A 21,954-nucleotide genomic window follows, 5' to 3' on the forward strand; every position below is an offset into this window, starting at 1 on the left:
TTAGACTAAAATAGTCTTTCATCAATTCAGAAATGCCTTAATTTATAGATAAGAGTAGTACATTGTAATCAAAAAGGACTTCTCAAAGAAAGAGAATCACCCCAAACTGGTCAGCTCCAGATAAGAGTAGAAATTCCCAGTGCTGGCTGTTTCAGAGTTAGCACTCCCTCACACTGTACAGATTGGTGTGGTTCAAACCATGGCATTTGATCTTTAAGCAAATTCCAAAAAAGTGTTTAAAGTTCAATGCTACTAAGAGTTCTTGAAATGGCCACTATATATTTAAAAGATTTGAAGAGGGCTTCCCTGGTGGCACAATGGTTAAGAATCCGCCTGCCAGTGCAGGGGACACGGGTTCGAGCCCTGGTCTGGGAAGATCCCACATGCCACGGAGCAACTAAGCCTGTGCACCACAACTACTGAGCCTGCGCTCTAGAGCCCGCGAGCCACAACTACTGAGCCCATGTGTTACAACTACTGAAACCCGCACGCCTAGAGCCCATGCTCCGAAACAAAGAGAAGTCACCAAAATGAGAAACCCGCACACCACAATGAAGAGTAGACCCTGCTCACTGCAACTAGAGAAAGCCCGCTCGCTCAGCAACAAAGACCCAATGCAGCCAAAAATAAATAAATAAAAGTAAAGTTAAAAAATAAAATAAAATAAAATAAAAGGTTTGAAGACCAATTTCAGCTTCAGGCCTATAGTACAACTTGGGGAAAAGACCTACATTAATACTCCTTCCATTACTTAAATCCTTTTTGTGAGGTTAGCAACATGGCCTTTAAAGCTTCCTCAGAGAAACTGTACTTAAACATATAAAAGTTCCCACTAGGAAGATAATTAAAAGTTATTAATGTATTTTTTATCACTTAGCAACCAAGACATGTTTATTTCCACTCCCCAGAAGCAATGTTAGCTACTAGCTTCAATTCAGGAAATGTATATCTCCAGGAAGGTTTATGTGAGATGTTTATTCAGTCTTTTTCTCAACCTTCATCTTCTCATTGTAGGCAGTAAATTGAGAGTCTGTTCCAAAAAGTCTATCCCACCATGTAAATGTCAAAACATAGTTTCCAATGAAGTTCATGTGGTGGAAATCCTGACTGCCGAGAACCAGCATAGAAAGGAATGAGATTTAAAGGGTTGAGAGGAATGTCATAACCACTATGGACATCAACAGTTTCTATCAAACTAATGGTCACCCAGGCCCAAGGAAGAAGAACATGATCACATAAAAGCATGATTCTAATGAAAAAATCCAGTTCCAAGAATTAGGGTTTCCAGAGGATGTACGTATACAGCTTCCATTCCAAATGGAGCCTGAAACTCATGATGAATTTTTTTATGAATTTTTATGAATTTTATGAATATGATTATATAGTGTTTTGTGGTGTAAGAGCCTATGCAGGAAGTAGTGCCATGTATCCTCAATCACTGCACAGCCAAACCATCTTGCCAAAAGCGTGTACCATCTTGGCATTGTTTGCCAATCATAAGGAGTATTGAAATACTCTGTAGAATAATAGGTTCCACAAATCAAAGGAAGCTGGATACAAAAGTGATTAAAGAGAAGTGCTTTAAAACATTTCCATTGATTTCCCCACGTTTCTGGTTTATCCTTTTGAATTTTGTACTTTTTCATGTAAGGTACAAATTGAAACAAAAATGCAGGTAAACAGAACAAGAAATAAAGGACCTCATGAACTATGAGGCATCCCCATGTTGCCATCTGGAACTTTGTATAATTATTCACCATATAGTTCCAAGCATTTTAAAATGGTTCCTGCGGAGGATTCTCAGGTAAAAGTGACTCCACAGCCAAGGATGCTGAACTAAAGATGCTGATACTTTCATCTGTTGCCATTTTTCAAATCTCTGCAGACATCCTTATAATTCTGCACACCGCTGGGAAAGGTTTATTTTTAAGTTTAAATAAGTATCTTTACTTATAATAATTAACTAAAAGCTAAGATGATAACATGGGGTTGAGAGGTATGAAATCTGGGAAGGAGGTAGGAGAGAAAAGTAAAAGCATGCTAAGATTCTCATTTTATTTAGTGGGAAGATACAGGTGTTAATTAACTCTAGATGTTGATTAAGAATATGCTTAACTATGTGCGTCAAAGATATAAAGATAATAGGAACAGAATATACATTTTCCAAGTCATCAGAAGAAAAATTAATTGAGGACAAACAAAATGCTATCAACTAACCAAAAAGCAGGGGTGAAAGAGAAGCATGAAAACAGCATATGCAATAGAAAATCCATGGTAAATTGGTAGAACATGTGCAAATATATCAATAACCATAATAAATGTAAATCTATTACATTCACTGTTAAAAGACAAAGACTCTTGAGTTTAAAAAGTCAAACTGTGTGATGTTTTATAAGAGACAGCAAAAACAGGGCAATGTAGAAAAACTGAAAATACTGAGGTGGAAAAAGGTATTCCAGGCAAATGCCAGCAAAGGGAAAGCACCAATTTTAGCATTAGGCAAAATGGATTTCAAGGCAAAAATAATCAGTATGATTTGAAAAGACAAAAATAGATATTGATGAAATATTTAATCTACCAATAAGTTTAGTCTTTGTGCTTATATGTGCCTAGTAACATAGAATTGAGATATATAATACTAAACCTGATAGAATTACAAGAAAAAACAACAAATCCACAGTTTTGTGAGAAACTTTAACTTACCTGTTAGAAATCCACAGAACGAGTAGTCAAAAAATCAAGTAAGGTGTTACCATGATTAACAAGATGTATAGAATAGATTTATATGGAGATACGTTTTCCCTGTTCACACACGCGTGATAACTTTTACAAAAATTGTCCTTATTTGAAATAATAGTTTTTTCCTTTTAACCCCCCTTCTCACTTTTCTCCTATTCTCATATTTTCTTTCCTTCCTTCCTGTTTGTCTCTCCATCTGTACCATCTGCTTTTCCTCCTCCCAGGTAGCCTTGCTAGCAGATGTATTATATTCTTCTATATTTTTTCATGCTCATAAACTCAGATGCAAATGTATATACCTATGTAGATTTCTGTCCGTATCTCTTACAGAAATCGAACCGCAGTTTATAGTACATTTCTCTGCATCTTGCAGAGATGAAAGATAAAAGTTCCCTCAAGTCACTAAATAGAGGTTTAAGAAATTCTTTTTTAATGGCTGTGCGACATGTCATGATATAAATGTACCACAAAGTACTCAACTATTCTTCTGAGTAGACACTTTGTTTTTAGGGTTTTATTGCAATCATGTTGATTGTTGATGTGAATAACCACAGCTACATATATTCTGGTGCTTTGATTTCAATGGGATGGATTCCCGGGCATGAGATTGCTGGGTCAAAGAGTATGTGGAGTTGTTTTACTTTGATATACATTTTGCCAGATTGCTCTCCAACAAGGTCATCGCTACTGGAATGTGGTGAAGAGAGTCCCTTCCCAGCTTGTAGTAGATGTTATCATGCTCCCGATTGATTTGCTAGTGTGATGTGAGTAACGTGATATCTCATTGTTATGTAATTTGCATTTCCCTGACTCCTAGGGAAGTTGAACATCTTTTTTGTTTATTCACCATTTGGATTTGTTCTTCTATGAATAGTCTAGTGATAGTGTCTAGCCAGTTTAATGCTGATACTAATCTGCAGATGCTCTTTGTATACATAGATATTAACCCTTTATCTGTCATCTGCATTGCAGATGGGTCACAAGATCTGATTGAGGGCTAAGTAGGTATAGTGTTACAGGTGTTCTAAGATTTTAATGGTTTGATTTTTTAGATTTGTCTTTAACTCATTTGGAATTTATTTTTGTTTAAACGATGTGAAATAGGGTTCTGATTTTATTTCTTCAATCTCTACACTATCCACTATACTATCCACTAGCTGCGTGTGACAATTACATTATTTGAAATGTGACTGGTCTGAATTGAAATGGGCTGTAAGTTTAAAATATACACCGGATTTCCAAGACTTGATATAAGAAAAAAGAATGAAAAATGTCTCTTTAATAACTTTTATATTGATTACATGTTGAAACCATAATATTTTGGATATATTGGATTACATAAAGTATTAAAATTAACTTCATATATTTCTTTTTTACTTTTTAATGTGTCCCAGAGAAAAATTTTAATTACATACACAGCTTACATTATATTCCCATTGCACAGCACTATTCCAGATCATTGGTCATGCCAGAACTATTTTTAAAATATTTTTGTTCTCTTTCACTTATCTTTTATCTGCCTCCTGAGAGGTGTATCTATTTTATTGCTTATAGTAGACATCTGTCTGATTTATCACTTCCCATCATCTTTTGAATAGCTCTTTTATATTTGGAGAAATTATTCATCAGAACTCAAATTCCCAGCCTCCCTCACCATTAGGATGTGTGTATTTGACCTTCATGGAATGAATGGGAAGTGAGCTACACGGGGAATCAGGTTCTACATGGAGTTTCCATTTCCATGGGTCCAGATGGCACAGGCAATGAGCTTTGACAGTGCAGCCCCAACAGTAGTTTCAAGGTCAAGGTCCTGGCTTTGGGAGGGTGGTGACAGCAGCAGCAGTTTCCTCATCGGGCAGAACTGGGTATGGTTCGGGGCATTGCTTAACCTTCAGTCTGGCTTTTCAGCCCTCACAATGACATAGTGAGCTACTCGATATCTCTTTAAACAACTTGCTTGCTCCTGAATCATCAGGATCAGCTTCTTTTGCAATATAGAACTCACTATAGAACCCTGACTGGTATACTGGGATGGTTTTCCTCCAAGAAGAGATTTGGGATTTATTTTTTCTTACTATTTAAAAAATATCTTCCATCTTAATGATTTCTCTCTTCCTACTTTTTTTCAGCTTATTTTCTTGTTCTTTTTCTATTTCTCAAGGAGACTATTGTCTTATCCTGGGTTCCCCAGAAAATAGAGCCTGTGTCAAAAGTTTACATGCTAACACTTCACTGGGTTTGTGGAACAACAGAAACCAGGTTGAAGGAAAAAGTGAGGCAGGGAGGGAGGAGAGCAAAGGTAAGAGGCTGCATTCCTGAGAGGTTCACAGTTTTGTAACCAGTGTGGCTAATTCCTTGGGCTCACAGTACATCCTCAGAGAGGTTGTATGAACTCCTCTGTCTTAGAGCATCCCTCAGGAGGAGAAGGTGAGAAGAATTTATCCATTGGGTCCTTCCTGTCCCCCATCTCCTATGGTTCAAAGTCTGCCCCACGGGGCATTAACCTGATGCATCCAGGCAGTATTACCTGGCCTCTGGGGAAGCCAGAGCCTCCTGGACCAATCTGGCCACTGCATATAGTGGTCTGTCTCTCCCTTTCTGTCTGTGCTACTGTGGGGCTCCTCAGTCTGTAATGCAGTCGATGGCAGAGGCCATGACCTGGCTTAATGACCAGGGAATAGCTTGCTGTTCCCTGTAGAGCCTCTCCATCTAGGAGTCAAGGCAAATGATTTAGGGGTGAGGTTGGTGAGTAGTGGGGTTGAGGGGGGAATGCCACAGAGATCTGTGGTGGTGCATAACCTCAGGCTAGCAATTCTACCCATTGCACCATTCAGATATGCTTTCACCCTCTTGTAACCTATGGAGCACATGCAAGAACAAGATGCCCTCATTTCTTCTCTAAGAGGGAAGATATAAGTCAGTCTTTCAAGGTGGTAGCTGTTCATTGAAGCAGGGCAGTGCCTGGGGACAGAGAGAGTAAGGGGGTGACAGGTGTGGAAGGAGAGTACGGTGTAGGGTGTGGCTATGGATATGAGCAATGCTTAAATTGAATCATATAAAGTATCAAGTTCTTTCCATTTATTGATGAAGTTACTTAAGGCTAAAAAATTTCCTTTGAAATTTTTTCTATCTCCCGTAAGTTTTCCAATGAAGAATTCTCCATTTCTTTGTTTTCTAGATAATTTGTAATTTCATTTTTCTTTCCTTTGATTCAAGTGTTCCCAAACAGTGTGTTTCTTAGATTTAACTTCCATGTAGTTAGCATATTTTGGTGACTTTAAAAACTATTTACTTCATTTTTATTGAATGATGAGCAGAGATGATAGCCTATGAAATATCTAATTTATTGAATTTTTCAAGATTTTCCTTATAGCCAAGTGGCTGATAAATTTTAGTAAATGCTCATGTATGTATAAAAATGTACATTCTGTATTTGAAGAAACATTTATTTATTTGAGTTTGTAGATTGCCCTTATTCTTAAGTGATACATGCTTATGAGTGAAGGGTCATAATATTGGTAACTTATTTTCAAATGATTCAGAAAAAAATGTGTATATATGTATAAAAAGAGAGAGAGAAATAAAGCAATTACAGCAAAATCATAACAATTGGTGAATCTAAATGGTTCGTATAGAGATGTTTATTGTAGCATTCTTCTGCCTTTTCTGGGGATTTGAAATTTTACAAAATATAAAGGTGAAAATAAAATCCCTTTACTCTATTTTTAATAGGTGTCTCAGTGGGACCAAAATTAGACTTGAATATTCCATCTGCTATCTTTCCCTGGGACCTCTTCATTATTTTAAATCTTTTATTTGTTTTTCTAATAAAGTTATTTAAATCTGTAATTCTTCCTTTGAATTTTTGTTTGGTCACAGTTCAAAGATTTTTATATTTTGTGTTCTCATTGTTATTCATTAAAATAATTTATAATTTCTATTCTGATTTTCTCTCTAACCTGATGGTAGCTAAAAGAGTGAATTTTGGATATTCACGTCTATAGGGATCTTGGTGGTGGTGAGGTTTTTGTTTTCTCTTTGGCTATTCTTGTTGATGTGTTCTGGTTTCATTGCATTATAGTCTGTGAAATGGCCTATAGTATTTCTGCCTTTTGACTACAGTAAGTTCCCTACATACGAATGAGTTCCATTCTGAGAGCAAGTTCATAAGTCTAATTTGTTCGTAAGTCCAGCAAAGTTAGCTTACATACCCAGCTAACACAATTGGCTATACAGCACTGTAATGTAATAGGTTTATAATACTTTTCACACAAATAGTACATAAAAAACGAACACAAAAAATAAAACATTTTTAATCTTACAGTACAGTACCTTGAAAAGTACAGTAGTACAGCACAACAGCTGGCATACAGGGGCTGGCATCAAGTGAACAGGCAAGAAGAGTTACTGAGGAAGGTGAGCTGCAATTTCACTCACGCCTGATGCTGATGGAACGCATGTTCACATCTTTGAAAGTTCTCAACTTGAAGGTTCGTATGTAGGGGACTTACTGTATACGGAAGTGTCCTATGAATTCTGGGGAAACGGTTGCTTGAATACATCCTTGCTGCCCTCATCTTTCAATTTAAAACCAGCTATTGAACATTTTTTGAGGCCAGCAGCTTTTTTTGTTTTTGAGGCCAGCATTTTTTGAGGTTTTAGGGTAGAAGCAAGATCTAGTGATCTCTGGGGGCTAGTCTGAGTTCAGTGAGAGCCGGGCCACCAGAGGCCCAGGCCCCAGTAGGGACGGTCAGAAGGAAAGAGGTAACATCTGGGAACACTTGACTTACGCAAATCCAAGAACTTCCTGAGGGAGCTGTGTGCCTGCCCCTGTGAGTGCCTGCCCCTTCTTCAGCCTCACTGCTCCAGTGCTCAGAAAGCCGAGGGGGAGTAAATCGGTGTGCTCAATCCTTTCTACCCTGGGAAAATGCCACATGAGGAGGCGAAGGAGCAGAGGGAGTCCTTCTGGGACCAGCGACCCACCAGCCGGAGCACTGCTGACCCAGAAGAGCAAAGACTGCTGGGCGGTCCATGACTCAAGAGCCTGACCTGCCGCAGATCCCCAGCAGCTGAACACGCACCCCGGGGAGTCAGCGAAGGAAAATACCAACGTACCTGCGGGGTCTTCGAAATGAGAAAGAGAGAGAACTGGTGCATCACAGAGAACAGCCAGTACAAACCTACAGAAGAGAGAAAGTAATCTGAACAGAAACTGACGATGAAAATGACACCCGAAGGAGCCACAGTGTGATGCGCATGCGCGCGCACACACACTCACACACAAACACACACACACTCATGTTCTGGATCGAAGGAAAATCTCATATTCAGACTAAACATTTCAGGAGATGAATCAAAGGAGAGGAAGGTTACTGGTGCAACTGGATGTGGAATACCAAATGGAGAAATAAAACACATATCAAAAATTTAAAGAGATGGAAATGATGAGGTGAAATCAGAGAGGATGGGGGGATGATGGAGGCAACCAAATACCTGTCTATTTGAATTATTCAATATTGGAATTATTATTATTGGAAAAATGGAAATTCATCAAATGGAGGAAGTGGAAGGCAGGCAATAACGAAACAAAACAATGGAGGAAATTTTCCCTGAAATTTTTCCAACAAAGACCTGATCAGAAGATTTTAAGGGGTCACTGAATTCCAAACAGAGCTTCTCCCCACCCCCCCCCAAAAAAAACGAACACCAAGTATACATATAAAGCTTACCAACCTCCAGAGAGGGAAAATAAGTAACTTAAAATGAAAATCAGTGAGGCTGGCATTGGACTTCTCATCTGTGATACTGGAAGTAAATGATGATGTAATAATATCTACAGACTTTTGAGGGGAAAAGGGAATCCTAAAGGAAGACTAATAATAATACGGGACTATAAATACTGAAGGATCTCAGCCTGGTACTTGGGGAGGGGCAGGTGGAGAGGAAAAAATTAAAGCATTTAAATCTCTTTGGGGCTTGGGGAGCATGATGTAAAAGAATTACAATCGGTCTTTTTTTTTTTTTTTTTTTTTTGCGTTACGCGTGCCTCTCACTGTTGTGGCCTCTCCCATTGCGGAGCACAGGCTCCAGACACGCAGGCTCAGCGGCCATGGCTCACGGGCCCAGCTGCTCCGTGGCATGTGGGGTCTTCCCGGACTGGGGCACGAACCCGCGTCCCCTGCCTCGGCAGGCGGACTCTCAACCACTGCGCCACCAGGGAAGCCCAATCGGTCATCTTAATGTGAAGGAATAGATGGTGTTTTTCATATAATGGAAGATTATATAATTGTGATTATGTATTTTTTTTTCTGAATATGAAAAAGAAAAGGTAATTGCTAGCTCTATAGAACACCAAAATCTAAAAGAAAAACAGAGGGAATTCCCTGGCTGTCCAGTGGTTAGGACTCCATGTTCTCACTGCCAAGGACCCGCATTCAATCCCTGGTTGGGGAATTAAGATTCCACAAGCTGTGAGGCCCAGCCAAAGAAACCCCAAACAACAACTACAAAAAACCCTCATTAAACTGTATACTTAATAGGTGTGTAATTTGTTGTATGTAAATTATACTTTAAAAAAAAAAAGAAAAACAGATAATAAATGGCCATATTATCAAGACAGAAAAACAAGAAAAAGGAAGAGAAATAACAAAGTAAATAAATAGTAAGCTGAATTAAAATGGAAGGAATAAAATAAAATATATCCATTTTTACAGTAATCTCAAAGGGACTGAATTGTCCTATTAAAACGCAAGGTGTAAAAAAAAAACAAAAACAAAAAACGCAAGGTGTGCTAAATAGGATTAGAGAACACAACCCAGGCATATGCTATTGTTAGGAATACTGTATCAGCCAGAAATGCGTGTAACAGAAACCTGAATCACAGTGGCTTAAACATATGAGAAATTTGTTTTTCCTTGTGTAACAAGAGGTAGATGCAGAGCTAGGGCAGCTGCTCAGAAAAGCTCTAATCTCTACTGTCAATTCTAGATTCCCCTCACCCCTGGCACCTCTGCTGGATATGGTGGCTTACCTGGTGGTGTGACCTTCAACCCTCATTCCTAAGGGATCTGAGCCCTTCCTGGTAACTATGCTGTTCTCAGTTTGAGGCCATGATGGATGGATATGTCCATCTACCATCAAAATTGGGCACCTCCTCCATATACCAAGCTCAGGCTTCTTCCTCCTCTGGTCAACTGGTCGTAAGGGACCCACTTCCCACTGCATACAGCCATAGGTTTTTTTTTTTCTTTTGGCAGTGCCAAGTGGCTTGCGGGACCTTAGTTCCCTCACCAGGGATTGAACCCGGGCCCCCAGCACTGGAAGCGTGGAGTCCTAGTCACTGGACAGCCAGGGAATTCCCTCAGCCATAGGTTTAAGCCAAGGAGCAGGCAACAGGTGGATGAAATGGGGGTCAGGGTTGCTTACTCACTCAGCTCGCTTGTGATCTGGCCCTCCTCTGCTCAATCTTGGCAACTCCGGTGGGAGGGTGAGGGCATGCGGCATCTCTGAAGAAGTCCTCCCAGGAGAGACTCCTTCTGAATCACTGAAAGTGCTGTCTCTCAGAGGAGTCAGAAAGGGGCAGAGGGACATTCTGAACAATGACAAGACCTCCAGTTAGGAATTGTTGAGGTTGGACACTGCCATGGCAGTCCCCAAATTATAGGGGAAAGAATTATGCTACGTGTCCCTAACTTCAGGTGTGGTACAATGATGGCATCTTCTCTTCATTCATCTCCCCTTATTCCAGTGTTTCCCAACCTTTATTTTTTTAAGTTATAGCTCCTCCAAGGGGACTTTTTAGATATTATTTTTCCTAATTGTCCTCCCCATAAAAATTTAATACCACAGATATACTGCATATCTATTTATGTAATATGGTCCTTTGAGGGCCACAAACCATTGTAATAGCTAAGAATTTTTTCAGGCTTCAAGAACAAACTTTCACCCCCTTGGGGGCAATATTGCCCCTGTTGAGAATGCGTGTCTCTTCTGTTAAGAAAAGACTAAAAAGAAAAGTTAAGAAAAAAACTAAAGCAGGCAGGAAGAAAGCAGTATTATAAATTATCTGATATGTTTATTTGACAGAAACGCAGTGACACACGTAACTGTGAAAAATGTCTCCCCAGCACTGTGCATTAATGTGGGTTAATGAAAATGGGTGGCTGAAATGAGGAGAGTGGGGATTGGAAGGCAGACCGCTTTCAGCCGGAGCAGAGACGTGGTGGAGTCTTTCATGTGCGACTAGAGCCCTCTGCTGGCCATTTTGGGAACATACCCTAGTAAATTTAATGTAGCCCATTCATTTACCTTCTATTTCCCCAGCATCCCTAACGTGTCATTGATGAGCTCTAGGCTTGGGTTTGAGGCTCAGCAAGGTTTAATAACCTTATGAGAAAAGGTTATTAAAGCCAGAACCACACAGTGGTAAGTGGTAAAGCTGGCATTCAAAGTCAGGTTTGTCTGAATCCAAAGCCCATACTTTCCTCCTCAGGAGGTTGAGGTTCATTTATTTATTCACCTATAGCTGTCCAACTGCTCCAGCATCATTTGTTGAAGTCTATTCTCCTCCACTGAATTCCTTCTGCACCTTTGTAAAAAACCAGTTGGGCATATTTGTGTGGGTCTATTTCCCATATAAAGCTTCCTCCCTAATTGTAAGCCCCTCCTTCCTCCATAGATGTAACTGCTATCCTAGACTTTGTGTTAACCATCCACTGGCTTTCCTTTGTAGTTTTACTGCTTATATATGTATCCCTCAACAGTGTACTGTTGAATTCTTTGTTTTTGAACTTTATATAAATGCAATAACATGGTATTTATATTTTCCTTTTTTATTAAACATTATTGTTTTAAGATAACAATCATGATGTGTAAAACTGAGCTTCATTTTCATTGGTGTATGTTATTCCCATTGTATAAACATACCAATATTCATCTAGTCTATTGTTAATGGACATTTGCTACTTTCTCTTTTTTTCAATTGTCATTACAAAACCCTGAAAGGTTGCAATGAACCTTCTTGTACATGTTTGTTGGTGCGGATGTGCAAGAGTTTCTTTAGGGCAAGGTTTTCCTGTGATGGAGTTGCTGGCATCCTGGATGAGCCCCTTCTCCTGTCTTTTCTCTGACATGGTGCAGGGTATTGCGTATCTTTGGTCCTCCCACACACTAAATGCCTGAAGCACCCTCAGTCATAGTGACAACGAATCACCCCAGTATTTCCAAACACCCTTTAGAACGTCCAGTTGTTTTAGGGTATGTATCTAGAAGTACAATTGTTGAGGCACACGTTATGTCTCTGTTCAATTTTCACTTACATACTGTATTGTTGAGATTCAGAGAGAGGTGGGTTCCCTATGTAAATCCAACATACACGTAATTCATGTTATATAACACACTCATGCACTATATACCTATCCATATACTTCAGAAGGTCTTCACATATATATTTAACACTGCTGTGCCAATGACCTTAACTTATTCCCGACAAAAGCTCCACTTTCACATTCTATTAAGAACTGAATATTTTATTATCTTTTTCTGTAACAAGTTTGGTATCACATCTGAAATACGACTTCTATTTCCACAAGAACATTTTCCCACAAGAACATTTTTATCCATATCCCTTAAAATAATACATTTGCCCTCCATATTTTTGAATAGTTCTTGAGAGCTTTCACACAATCAAAGCATTCATAGAGAGCTCCTATTTCGCTCCTATATTACTTCTGTAATTCCAATTAGCTCTAACCTGTTGATAAAGACTTTCCTACATGTGTTGACATCTAAGCGGTTCTGTCCTATGATTTTGCTGATGTTCAACGGCTATGAACTGCAGAGGATGGCTTCTGCACGTGGAGAGTGTTGGTGGGAGTTTTCTTCTTATGTTTTTTTCTTTGATGTTTGGTGAGGGCTGACCTCTGGCTGAAGGTTTTTCTACATTCATTACATTCATAGGGTTTTTCCCCTGTGTGAATTCTCTGATGTTTTGTGAGGGCTGACTTTTCATAGAAGGTTTTCCCACATTCGGGACATCTGTAGGGTTTCTCTCCTGTATGAGTTCTCTGATGTACAATGAGGTTGGATTTCACGCAGAAAGATTTCCAGCATTCATTACATTTATAGGGTTTCTCTCCTGTGTGGGTCCTTTGATGTTGAGTAAGGTTTGACTTCACACAGAAGGTTTTCCCACATTCATTACATTTATAGGGTTTCTCTCCCGTGTGAGTTCTCTGATGTACGGTGAGGGCTGACTTCTGGCAGAAGGATTTTCCACATTCACGACATTTGTAGGGTTTTTCTCCTGTGTGAGTTCTCTGATGCTCAGTGAGGTTGGACTTTACAAAAAAGGACTTCCCACATTCACTACATTCATAGGGCTTTTTTCCTGTGTGCACACTCTGATGTTGAGAAAGGTCTGTTTTCTTAGGGAAGCTGTCCCCACATTTATTACAGTCATAGGTTTTCTTCCCTTTGTGAGCCCTCTGATTTTGAGTGAGGTGTGATTTCTTATTTAAGACCCTCCCAGTTTCACTACACTCATTATTTGGTTCCCCCAAGCACATTCTCTGATGTTGACTGAGTTTCAACGTCTTGTGGGAGGATTTCTCACACTTACTACCTTTAAAGCTTTTCTTGCTCATGTTAATTCTCTGCTTTAGAGCGAGGCAGGACTCCTTTTTCACAGCTTTCTCACTATCATTACACTTACTGGGTTTTTCCGTTGTGTGAGTTCTCAGATGTTGAGTCAGGTGTGGCTTTTTGTGGAAGGATTTCCCACAATGGTTACAGTCATAGATTTTCTCTTCTGTATCAGTTCGTTCATTTTGAGTATGGGATGACTTCTGCAAGGCTTCCTCACTTCTGTTATACTCATCAGGTTTTCCTCCTGTGTGCATTCTCTGATGTAGAGTAAGGTTCGACTTCTCGCTAAAAGATTTCCCCAATTTGTTACATTCACAGTGAGCTCTCTGATGTGCACGTTTTGACTTCAAGCATGAGGATTTCCTATTTTTACTGGATTCGTGTGGTTTCCTTTCCTTAAGAGTTCTTGGACAAGCACCAAGCTTTAACTTTTGGAGGAAGGCTTGTCCATATTTGTTACCTTCAGAGGGTTTCTCTCTTGTATGAGCTCTCTTACATGCAACAAAGGCTGTTTTTCTGTGAAAAGCTTTCTCACAATGATTATATTCAAGACATTGCTCCAAAGCTGAATTCTTCTGACACTGAATAAAGTCCTCAATTTGTCTGTGGGATTTCCTCTTTTGATCATTTTCACTGGGCTTGTTCCCTGTATGGGTTTTCTCATTCACAGTAGTAAGGAATCCACATCCATTGAAATCATTAGATATTTTTCTCACATTGCTTCTATTACTAATAACTAATTCAAAAACACTTTTCAAGTTTGTTACAAATGGGTCACATTGATGGGATATTTTTTTTGAGGGCACTGGATTTGTGGTCATATTAAGTGTTTCTCTGAAGGTCTTATTTCTATCCTCAGTCAATGTTTTGTTGTTGATGAATAAACCTTGCCTCAAATACTTGTCTTCATTTTCTTGGCTTATCTCTTCCATGTTATTCGTTCTTTGGACTTATAGAAATATAAAAAATTAACATACATTATAAATCTTAACACATTTCTTAAGGAATAGGCTTGTATACAAATGCCCTAAGTTAAGTTAATTCTTAGGTTTCAGACACAGTATCCTGGGATGAAAGAACTTCTAAGCACATATTTATCCTACTCTTTCAGTTGGTACATGAAAACAAAAACAAAAACACATATTGCAGTAGAAAAAGGGAGAGAAAGCTGAAAATTAATACTAGAAGCTTTGGCTTGTTACAAAAATTACCTCAAAATGGATGGAGAGTTTGAAATAAAACACAAGGAGTGGTGAAGTGAGTCCAAAGGATGTCAGGAAAACAAGTGATCCAAGGATGGAGGGTATTAAAAGAATGGGGCAAAGATAAGGGACACTGAATAGGGAGACAAGGAAGACTAAAGGGTGATCAAGGGAAGGGTCAGGGCAAAGATAGAGGATAAGCCATGTTTGCATATCATTTGATTCTATCAGAGCTAATCAATAGTTATTTGTCTTGATTGACAACTCTACTTTTCCCTCTTTCAATCTGCTGATGTACTGTACCAACTGACTGTGCCCTGTCACAATACTAATTTTTAATTTCACTTTTAAAATACTGAACTATAATTGATTTACAATATTGTGTTAATTTTAGGTGTACAGCAAAGTGATTCGGTTATGCATGTACATATGTATATACCTATATTCTTTTTTCGATTCTTTTCCATTATAGTTTAATACAAGATATTGAATATAGTTCCCTGTGCGATACAGTAAAACCTTGTTGTTTAATTCTACTTTCACATCGTTTTTTATTCCTCTCTGATTTCTCTTTTTTTGTGAGAACTCAAGCACCTGGCTATTCGACTTGGTCTTAGGACCTTTATTAATCTTTGTCTTAAAATTTTTTGGCTATGAGTGATTATTATTATCTTCTACTATTTTCATTTTATGCAATAACATTGGTTATATGCTTAAAAACTTAAGACTTTTCTGTAGCAAATAAAACAAATAGAGGCCAATATGCTAGCAAGAAAAATCTGATATTGGATTTTCATACTTAGACTTTATACTAGATTTTTATACCTAAATTCACAACACATGTTCAACTGATCATCCCACAAGCCTACAGTATTGTCAGCTCCTATCAGACCAGGGTATTTAATTCCATCAATTGTGTGTTTCCAACAACAAATACACTCTCATGGTCTTCACTTAGCACATATTATGTCCTTAGCTCTACTCAGAACCTAGATATCCTTCAGAGTAATGCTACTATTCCACTGTTAAAAAAAAATCTCAACACTTTAAGTTCCATTTGTGGTAAAATCACCAAGTAAATACTGTTTGCATAATATGTTCTAAAACTATTTCCACAGCTACGTTACTTTCTCTCTATTTCTGCGAACAAGCCTGACTTTCATTGCTTTTGGCAGTTTTTCCACTTTTTTTTAAAGTTTGGGATTTCAGTTGCCTCGAACCTATAAGAAAAATGGAATTGACATTAAATTTTTTTTCCTTGTGGCCTTTGGATAATTTGCAGGGGGAAAAAAAGGGCGATGCTGACTACATTTGCATCTGCGTATTGGGAATTCACTCTTTCCTTCTAAAAAACACTTTTTTCACGTGGCTCCTGGGAAACCCCTGACTCCTGATTCTCCCTCTACCGTAGTGGGTACTCCTTCTTGGTCTCTTTTGATAGAGCCCTATGTCTCCGTGACCTCCAAATGTAATGCTCAAGGGTGCAGTCCCTGACCTCTTCTCTTACCTACTATCTTACTCAGAGTAGAATTCAGTCTTACCAGGCCTATAAAGCTTTGCCTCTAGCTAACTCTCTGACATCATCTGCTGTTTTCTCCTCACTGAACCCCCTCCGGTCCCACCAACTTCCCTGCTGTTCTCTGACTACACCAGGCATGCTTCTGTCTCACAGGCTTGGCATCTGCTGTTCCTTGATCTGGAATCTCTCAGATAACCCGTCGCTCACTCCATCCCTTCATTCAAGACTCCATTCTACTCTCCTGTTCAAATGTCCACCTCCTCAAAGGGCCTTCCCTGACTTCCTTTTGAAAAAGGACTCCCTGTCGATCTCCATCCCCTTCATCTGACTTTAATTTATCAGAGCACCAATTACTACCAGACATGTTACATATGGATCTGCTATTTGGATCTACTGACAGGAGCAGAAACTTTGCTTTTGTATCTCCTGTGACTTAGAACATGACTGGTGCATAGCTGGTGCTTCGTAAATATTTATTGAATCAAATGATCCATCAACAAATGCATATTTACAGAACATTTGGCACAGGAGGGAACGTAAAAGATAGCCATTATTGCACAGAGAGAAAAACAGAGAAATAAAGGTCTAGGATGAGGAAGGCAGCAACTGGATTCTACAAAAACCAAGCGAATCTCTCTCTATAAAAGTCAAACAGAAAACAAAGAGCATTTATGTATGAGAGTGATATATGGAGGCTTAATATCTAAGGTATGGTAGTCATCTGCCTTTAGTCACTCCTAAAAGTCTGGAGCCTCTAAAAGAGATTCCTAAAACCCATTTCAAAGATATTACCCCCTGAACTGGCCACTTTGGATCCAGTTTCCCCTGGCTGCCTTCCAGGTGACCTCATTAACTCACCTGGGTGGCTCTCACTTGGGAGTTGTCCCTTTAATATCCACGGTTCTTCTTCTTGTTCCAACTTGAGTATCAGCTCAGGTTTGGAAACACAGTGACCTGTTGTGGGAAACGACATGGGACTTGGCAAAGTTGCTTAGGAGTCAAGCCCTTTGAAGAATCAGAAGGGAGAAGCTTTAGGAGCTGTAGAAGGATGGGGACCCTTTCACTAGGGAGGTGAGAATACAATATCCTTTCAAGTTCCCTAAAAGGTTTTTGAATCCAAAACCTCAAACCCAAAATGCATGATGCGCTACAGTGACTTGGTTCCTAAGACAGGAAATGCATGCTGTTGGGAGCTGCACGGGAAGCTGGGCTTACCCAGGGACACCAGGTGCCCGTAGTTCTCCAGCATCACATCCCTGTACAGGAGCCTCTGAGCACGGTCCAGCAACTGCCACTCCTTCTGGGTGAAGTCCACTGATACATCCTCGAACAACACTGATCCCTGTAATAGCCCAAGGCTGCTCAGTTTGCAGTGCTCAAGACCAGATGGCACGGGAAATATGTAGGGGGTACTGATCCTACCGTATTCACTGTAAAGAGTTGCCCAGAAAATGTTATAAAGGTCGTCTACCACATACGTTCCATCATGTTATACAGGCAGACCCCAGAGATATTGCAGGTTTGGTTCCAGACTACTGCAATCGAGTCACACGAATTTTGGGGGGTTTCTCAGTGCATATAAACATTATATTTATGCTATTTACTAAGCGTGCAATAGCATTATATCTAAAAAACAATGTACATGCCTTAATTTAAAAACACTTTATTGCTTAAAAAATGCTAACAATCGAGCCTTCAGCAAGTTGTAATCTTTTTGCTGGTGGAGGGTCTAGCCGTGATGTTGGTGGCTGATCAGGGTGGTGGCTGCTGAGAGCTGAGGTGACCATGGCAATTTCTTAAAATAAGACAACAATGAATTTTGCCACATTGATTGATTCTTCCTTTCATGAACGATTTCTCTTTAGCATGCAATGTTGTTTGATAGCATTTTACCCACAGTAGGACTTGTTTCAAAATCGGAGTCAATCCTCTTAAACCCTGCCACTGCTTTATCAACTAAGTATGTGTAATATTCTAAATCCTTTGTTGTCATTTCAACAATCTTTGCAGCATCTTTCCCAGGAGTAGATTCTATCTCAAGGAACCACTTTCTTTGCTCATCCAAAAGATGCAACTCCTCATCTGCTAAAGTTTTATCATGAGATGGCAGCAATTCAATCACATCTTCAGGCACCACTTCTAATTTTAATCCTATTGCTATTTCCACCACCCCTGAAGTTACTTCCTCCACTGAAGTCTTGAACTCCTCAAAGTCATCCTTGGGGGTTGGAATCAACTTCTTCCAAACTCTTGTTAATGTTGATATGTTGACTTCTTCCCATGAATCACAAATGTTCTTCATGGCATCTAGAATGGTAAATGCTTTCCAAAACGTTTTCAATTTATTTTGCCCAGATCCATCAGAGGAATATGTATCTACAGCAGCTATCACCTTATTTTTTAAAATTAATTAATTTATTTATTTTTGGCTGCCTTGGGTCTTTGTTGCTGTGCGTGGGCTTTCTCTGGTTGCGGCGAGCAGGGAGTACTCTTTCATTGCGGTGACAGGCTTCTCATTGCGGTGGCTTCTCTTGTTGCGGAGCACAGGCTGTAGGCACACAGGCTTCAGTAGTTGTGGCACGCGGGCTCAGCAGTTGTGGCTCACGGGCTCTAGAGCGCAGGCTCAGTAGTTGTGGCACACGGGATTAGTTGCTCTGCGGCATGTGGGATCTTTCTGGACCAGGGCTTGAACTGTGTCCCCTGCATTGGCAGGCGGATTCTTAACCACTGCACCACCAGGGAAGCCCAGTTATCACTTTATGAAGTGTACTTCTTAAAGAAATTACTCCTTGCTCCATGAGCTGCACAATGCATGTTGTGTTAGCAGGCATGAGAACAACATTAATGTCATCGTCCATCTCCATCATAGCTACTGAGTGACCAGGTGCATTGTCAATGAGCAGTAATATTTTGAAAGGAATCTCTTTTTGGGGGGGCAGTGGGTCTCAACAGTGGGATTAAAATATTCAGGAAACCATGTTATAAACAGATGTGCTGGCATCCAGGCTTTGTTGTTCCATTTATACAGCCCAGGCAGAGTAGATTTAGCATAATTCTTAAGGGTCCTAGGATTTTCAGAATGGTAAATGAGCATTGGCTTCAACTTCAAGTCACCAGCTGCATTAGCCACTAACAAGAGAGTCAGCCTGTCCTTTGAAGCCAGGCATTGACTTCTCCTCTCTAGCTATGAAAGTCCTAGATAGCAGCTTCCTGACCTCTCTCAGCCTTCATAATACTGAAGAGAGTTAAGGTCTTTCTCTAGATTAGTCTTTGGCTTAAGGAAATGTTGTGGCTGTTTTGATCTTCTATCCAGACCACTAAAACTTTCTCCGTATCAGCAATAAGGCTGTTTTGCTTTCTTATCATTTGCATGTTCACTGAAGTAGCACTTTTAATTTCCTTCAAGAACTTTTCCTTTGCATTCACAAATTGGCTAACTGTTTGGCACAAAAGGCCTAGCTTTCAGCCTGTCTCAACTTTCAACATGCCTTCCTCGCTAAGCTTAATCATTTCTAGCTTTTGATTTTTAATGAGAAACATTCAACTGTTCCTTTCACTTGAACACTTAGAAGCCACCATAGGGCTATTAAGTGGCCTAATTTCAATAGTGTTGTATCTCAGGGGATGGGGGGTCTAAGGAGAGGGAGAGAGATGGGGGAAGAGCTGGTCAGTGGAGCAGTCAGAACACACAGAACATTTATAGATTAAGTTTGCAGTCTTATATGGACAAAGTTCGTGGTGCCCCAAAACAATTATAATAGTAACATCAAAGATCACTGATCACAGATCACCCTAACAAATACAATAATAATGAAAAAGTTTGAAATATTACAAGAATTGCCAAAATGTGATACAGAGACATGAAGTGAGCAAATGCTGTTGTAAAAATGGCACCAATAGGCACAGTGGTTGAGAGTCTGTCTGCTGATGCAGGGGACACAGGTTCGTGCCCCAGTCCGGGAAGATCCCACATGCCGCGGAGCGGCTAGGCCCGTGAGCCATGGCCGCTGAGCCTGCGTGTCCGGAGACTGTGCTCCGCAACGGGAGAGGCCACAACAGTGAGAGGCCCGCGTACCGCAAAAAAAAAAAAAAAAAAAAAAAAGTCACCAATAGACTTGCCTGATGCAGGGTTGCCACAAACCTTCAATTTGTAAAAAAAAAAAAAAAAATTCAGTATCTGCAAAGCTCAATAAAGCAAAGTACAATAAAATGAAGTCTGCCTGTATTTTGTTGGAGAAAGAGAAATCATACCAGAAATACTCTGCCTCTATCTTTAGTTGGTGATTCCTAAAACAATTTGAGTTCCTCTACAGGCCTACAATTGTCCTAGCCATAGGGGATGCTAAGGTAAGACACTTGTCCTGTTTTTTGTTTTTTTAATTTGTTTTATTGAAGTATAGTTGATTTACAATGTTGTGTTAATTTCTACTGTACAGCACAGTGATTTAGTTATACATATATATACATACTTTTTCATTCTTTTCTATTATGGTTTATCACAGGATATTGAATATACTTCTCTGTTCTATACAGTAGGATCTTGTTGTTTATCCATCCTATATATTAATAGTTTGCATCAGCTAACCCCGAACTCCCAATCCGTCCCTCCCACACTCCCCCTCCCCCTTGGTAACCACAAGTCTGTTCTCTATGTCTGTGGGTCTGTTTCTGTTTTGCAGATAAGTTCATTTGTGTCATATTTTAGATTCCACATATAAGTGATATCACATGGTATTTGTCTTTCTCTTTCTGACTTAGTTCATTTAGTATGATAATCTCTAGGTCCATCCATGTTGCTGCAAATGGCATGATTTCATTCTTTTTTATGGCTGAGTAGGATTCCATTGTGTATGTGTGACACTGGTCCTGTCTTTAAGGAGTTTACAGAATGATGGGACTTTCTACATAAATATAGACATGCAGTAATAAATTACAGGAACCATGAAAAAATGTGTGTACGAGGTAGAGTGAGGTCACAAAGGGAGAGGGGGGTTAAATCTCAGTTTTTTCAGGGTATGCTTCACGGAGGAGAAAAAGATTTGATTGCACAACCTAACGTCCTCTGCCTCCAAAAGTAGAGCAGGGAGAGTCACAAAAACACCAATATACTTCTCAGAGCAGAAGAAGTTTCTGGAAGATATAGAGTAGGAGGCAGATACTGGGCATTGTGCTCGCCCCTTAATGTAAACATAGAACGCGCAAAAGTCTCAAGTTCTGTTCAGAGCCCAGAGAGACCTCCCAGCTCAGCAGCAGCTGCAGCTGGAAGCCGAGATGGGCTCTGGGCTGAAGAACAGTGAACGTGAGTCACGGAAGGGCTGCCACACTCCTGACCCCCAGGAGGGGTGGGCTGAGGGTTAACACTCAGGAGAACGTTCCCTGTAAAAAGCAAGGAACTTCAACAAGGACTTGATGTATAGCACAGGGACCTCTACTCAACACTGTAATAACCTATATGGGACAAGAATCTGAAAAAGAATAGATATATGTACATGTATAACTAAATCACTTTGCTGTACACCTGAAACTAACACAACATTGTTAGTCAACTCTACTCCAGTATAAAATAAAAAAAAAAAAAAAAAGCAAGGAACTGCCTCTAGGTGTCTGCGTGAACTTTGCATCCAAAGAGAGGAGCAGGGTACTGTGCTTAGTCCCCTGATTCGGTCACAGCTTTTGTTTTAAGGCAACTCTGGGGAGACAGACTATCATGCTCTGCCATCAGGTAAGGCACTACCCCCTTTGGCGGGTGGAAGGGGGTCCCCTCAAGCTTTGTCCCTCTCTGGAGAGCCTAAGTGAAGCCTGTTCTGTACACATAACCCAATAATCTGTATAAGAGGCCCCAAGTCAGTC

At 39.8% G+C, this 21,954-nt stretch overlaps 1 pseudogene across 1 annotated transcript; it reads right to left on the reverse strand.

Annotated features, from left to right (window-relative positions):
* Positions 1-974: 974 nt before the first annotated feature.
* Positions 975-1,868, reverse strand: LOC309972797 (methylsterol monooxygenase 1-like; annotated as a pseudogene). Its single transcript has one exon. The product of its transcript is annotated as a methylsterol monooxygenase 1-like (transcript).
* Between the last annotated feature and the right edge of the window lie 20,086 nt (positions 1,869-21,954).

Source organism: Leucopleurus acutus (assembly GCF_964270905.1).
Source record: "Leucopleurus acutus genome assembly, chromosome: 16".
Lineage (NCBI taxonomy): Eukaryota > Metazoa > Chordata > Mammalia > Artiodactyla > Delphinidae > Leucopleurus > Leucopleurus acutus.